Genomic DNA, 5,127 nt, shown 5'->3' on the forward strand with positions numbered 1-5,127 from the left:
TCGGTACCCCGTGAAGTCTCACTATCTCCCTGACATATAACTCGCCAACCGATCCACTTTGTAAACGTCGTTCGGCCGTGAGAAAATGAGCAGATTTCGTAAATCGGTCCACCACTACCCAGATGGAATCATACATACCCGTGGTCCTAGGTAACCCGACCACAAAATCCATAGTAATATCCTCCCATTTCCATTCTGGTAGGGTTAGAGGCTGCAACAACCCTGCTGGTCTCTGATGTTCAGCCTTGATCTGCTGACATGTGAGGCATCTCGATACGAATTCTACCAAATTCTTCTTCATACCGTTCCACCAGAAGTACGGTTTCAAGTCTTGGTACATCTTGGTGGTGCCGGGATGCAGAGAATACGGGGTAGAATGAGCCTCCTCAAAGATCTCGTTCCTCAAGTCCACACTGTTCGGGACGCAAACCCTGGCTTTATACAAAAGCATCCCACTATCTGACACTGAAAAGTCCTTGGCTTGACCAGCCAATACCTCATCTCGGATCTTCACTAACTCCGGATCTGTCGTCTGAGCAACTTTTATTCTTTCTAACAGATCAGATTGCAGCGTTAAGTTGTGTAGCTGACCTACCACAAACTCAATGCTGGACCTGACCATATCCTCTGCTAGCTGAGGTGAGATCTGAACCATGCTAGCCACTGTTGCTATATTTTTAAACGCTACGCAAGTATACGCAATCAAGTAGTAAAATCTCACACAGGTGAGGTCGATCCCACAGGGAATTGGATTAAGTACCACTAAATTATACTTATGATTCTATTCGGTAAATCAAAAGTAATTATGGGTTAAAAACAGTAAAATTTGAAAGAAATTCAGAAAACTTAATAACACAGTTTAAAGTTGAGCAAGATGAGACAATAGGGAGGAGAATCCTGTTGTTGTTTACCCAAATTGTTAATGATTAATTACTATCCTATTCTTGGGGTGAATGACAGATTATAAAATAACCTAGCTCCTTTCAGATCTTCTAGATTCTAAATCACATGCTATCTAATTAATTCCTTAATTAAACTAACATGAAATCAGCATTAAGCAATAATCTACTCGTCACATAAGTCATGTAAATACTTTCGTTTCACATAGAACATCGATTATCTTAATTTTAGCATTCTCAATTCTCACTTTTCAGATTTTGAATTGAGATCATAGAGCATGCACAAGGTGATCAATCTTAAACATGAAATTAAACACAAATTAAGATAATTTCACACACACAAGAATTGAGGAATGGTAATTAAACATTAACTAGGAAAACATTAAACAACAATCATCATCCTCCCTAAATGGGAAATTTAGTTCAGAAACAAATCCATAACCATTCCTATAGCAATATTCAACATTAATAAATTAAAGAGGAATAAAGAAAAGAACTGTTTAAGGGTGAATTCTGGATCTTCACTTGAATCTCTACGCTCTTCCTGCCGCTCTCAGCTGTGTTTTAGGGTTCCAAATCGCTCTCCCTGACTTCCAATCGCAGTTTTCTATTTATACTTGAAATTTAGGGTTCGATGGACGAAATTACCCCCGGTCCGTACGGGATCTCGCCGCGGCCACACTTCCTCTCGCCGCGGCGAGAATGTGCCAAAATTAGGCACTTTCTGTTTCTCGTATCTCGCCGCGGCGAGACTCTTCATCGCCGCGGCCAGATATGCAAAAACTCATAAAATGAAGTTTTTCTTCGGCTCAGCACGTCTTTCAGTGAATTTCTGCACCCGAGACCTCTTTTACTCCAAAGAACCTGAAAACATAGAAAACAAGCGTAATTCCGTCCCAACACAGCTAAGAATGCACATAAATTGGATCCAAAACATAGGCTAAAAATAGCCTAACAAACTCCCCCAAACTAACTCTTTACTCGTCCCCGAGTAAACTAAGACTAAACTAAAAAAAACTAAAAATGATAGCTGAACTTTCCAACAATTAAATTGTTACCACCACCTGCACAACTTCAATCCTTCAATAACCAGAATTTCAACTTGCCAACTCTGAGAACTAAGTTGAATGTGCAGTTTACAAGTAAGTAATTCATACAAACATAAAGCATCGCAATTCCCATCAATATCACAACTGTTCTAACTTTCCAACATCCACTAACACATGATCAATAAGTTTGAATGACATACCTCTCTCCACTAATGTTGACAAATTTCTACCTGGAATCAATAGGTCTTTTTCGGTTAAAATCACATGGCTTAGGTACATGGGTAGATAAGAAGTCATTTAGGCTATACTATACCATAAGCACTATTAACCAAGCAAGCCTAGACATTTATTTTGCTTTCTTTCCATATACCCCAAAAACAGAAATAAGAGATTGCAGTTTTTTTTCTTGTGTGTGCACCTCATAATTTTCTTAACTTTTTTTTTTAGACACATTTTTTTTTCTTTTTTTTTTTTTTTTTTTTTTCATAGGCACAACACACAATATTCTTATTATTTTTTTTTCAATCTCTCATTCCTACACTTTATATATTTTTTTTTCACTTACAGCACTTATTCCCCCCCCAAACTTGCTTCAAGGCTCATGGCATAACAAAATATGTTCAGGGTGAAAAAGAGTTTAGAATAACGAATTCAGCTCCGTGAAGTGGTGAAAAATTTTAAAACAGGCTAAGGCTCAACTTTGGGTATACTAAGGAAAAAAAAAATTTTCAGGTAGGCTTGAAAGGCTCAATCGATCCAAAGAAAATTTGCCTAAATCATTTTCCAAACAAAAATCATCAAGGATTTCGCTTCAAGAGAGTATGTCAAACAAATTCTATTCCATGTTCAATCAATCATTCCACAATCCAAATAGAACACAAGTGATATGTGAGAATAGCAAATGTTTTAAACCTACATGAATCACTTCCTAGCACACATCCAATTTAATTCAAACAGTTGCAAGTCAAGCACACAGTTATGTTTCAATCCATTGCACAAGTGAATAACAACAATTCAATCCATTTTTCAATTTAGCTATCACACAAGACTAAAAAACTAAAACAAACTAACTAAAACAAATAAACGCGAAAAAATAGATTAAGTTTCCCCCCCCAAACTAAAATGCACATTGTCCCCAATGTGTGAAAATAAACCAGGGTGAGAGAAACTTACCTGAGCCCCTTAGAAGGGATCAAGTCCACCCTTTGCATTCAAAAGAGCCCTCGCACTAAATGAAGAAAATTTACCACCAATAGTGTTGATTTCAGAGTTTTGCACAAGAGTAAGCTTACCTTCAGAACTACCACACATCAATCTTTTCCAACGACGCTGAATCGTTCGAAGTCGCTCTTTAGGCTTTGCTTTCTTCTTATCAGTTTTAACAAAAGAACCCTTCACCACCTCAATCTTGCAACAGGTAGGAATGTCAGTTGGGGCAAAAACATTAAAATTGACCTCTTCATCTTGGACTCGCAACTTTAACTCCCCCTTTTGAACATCTATTAATGCTCGACCCGTGGCCAAGAATGGTCTTCCCAAAATAATGGGAATAGTTGAATCTTCCTCCATATCAAGAATTAAGAAATCAGCAGGGAAGATAAACTTACCAACCTTCACCAGTACATCTTCAATTATGCCACGAGGATGAGTTAGAGAACGATCTGCTAGTTGTAGAGTCACTGTTGTGGGCTTTGCTTTTCCCAATCCTAGCCTTTTGAAGACAGACAACGGCATTAGATTAATGCTTGCTCCCAGATCACATAGAGCTTTAGTTTCCACTGAACCCCCTATAGAGCATGGAATATTGAAACTACCCGGATCTTTAAGCTTGGGCGGTAGTTTCTTTTGCAAAATGGCGCTACACTCCTCAGTTAATGCCACTGTTTCATAGTCCTCCATTTTTCTCTTCTTAGACAATATCTCCTTCATGAACTTCACATAACGGGGCATTTGTTCCAAGGCTTCAGCAAAAGGAATGTTGATGTGTAGTCTTTTGAAAACCTCTAGAAATTTTGTAAACTGCTTGTCTAGATTGGTCTTTCGGAGTCTCTGAGGATAAGGTATCTTCACATGATGATCAATACTGATTGGTGGAGACTGTTGTGGTGGTGCAGGGCTATCAGTAGTTTTCTTTTCTATTGATGTTGGAGTTGGTGCTGATTGATCTTTAACTTCTTCATTGAATGGTTGTACCACATCAGGCCCATCATAATTCTTTCCACTCCTCAAGGAAATTGCTTTACATTGCTCTTTTCCTTTTGCCTCACTAGTGCTAGCTGAATTTCCTTGAGCTTGGTTTGCCACTTGAGTAGCCAATTGTTCCATTTGAGTTTCTAGAGTTTTAATAGAGGCTCTAGTTTCCATCATGAATTGGAGCAATAAATCAGCTTGGATATTGGAGCCACTAGGACTTTGTTGTTGGTTTTGTTGGGGCTGATTTCTCTGCTGGTAGAACCCCTGTTGGTTGTGCCCATAATTATTATTTTGGGAGTAGTTCCCAATGGCTTTTGCTTGATCCATTGGCAAATTATCCACATCTGCCTGACACTCTGAAAAGTGATGGTTGCCTCCACATATCTCACAAATAACTTGGGCTTGTTTAGCTTGCCCTGCAATCAGCTTTGTCAATGCCTCAACCTGAGCTGTTAACTTTGTGATGGCATCAACTTCTAACACACCAGCTACCTTCTTAGATTGACTCCTTTCAGTTGGCCACTGCTGATTGTTTAGAGCCATCTCCTCCAATAGATCATACGCTTCATTAGCACTTTTTCTCATAAAAGCTCCGCCCGCTGCTGCATCTATTAAAGTTCTAGTATTACCAACCAGCCCGTTATAAAAGTTGTGAACCAGCATCCACTTCTCTATACCATGATGAGGACACCTCCTGATCAGATCTTTAAACCTCTCCCAAGCCTCATGGAGAGATTCATTATCTTGTTGGCAGAAATTATTGATTTCTCCTCTTAGCTTTGCAGACTTAGCTGGAGGAAAGAACTTTGACAAGAATTTTGTTGCCAGATCATTCCATGTAGCAATAGAATTTGGTGGCAAAGAATTCAACCAACTCTTGGCTCGTTCTCTGAGAGAGAATGGAAACAACCTCAATCTAATGGCATCGTCGCTAACTCCATTAACTTTAAAAGTTTCACAAAGTTCCATGAAGTTAGAGAGATGCA

At 38.9% G+C, this 5,127-nt stretch overlaps 1 non-coding gene across 1 annotated transcript; it reads left to right on the plus strand.

Moving 5' to 3' along the window:
* Positions 1 to 4,814: 4,814 nt before the first annotated feature.
* On the plus strand, positions 4,815 to 4,921 carry LOC133037531 (small nucleolar RNA R71). The gene has a single exon (XR_009687618.1). It is a non-coding gene; the product is annotated as a small nucleolar RNA R71 (small nucleolar RNA).
* Positions 4,922 to 5,127: the final 206 nt, after the last annotated feature.

Source organism: Cannabis sativa, chromosome 4 (genome assembly GCF_029168945.1).
Source record: "Cannabis sativa cultivar Pink pepper isolate KNU-18-1 chromosome 4, ASM2916894v1, whole genome shotgun sequence".
NCBI lineage: Eukaryota > Viridiplantae > Streptophyta > Magnoliopsida > Rosales > Cannabaceae > Cannabis > Cannabis sativa.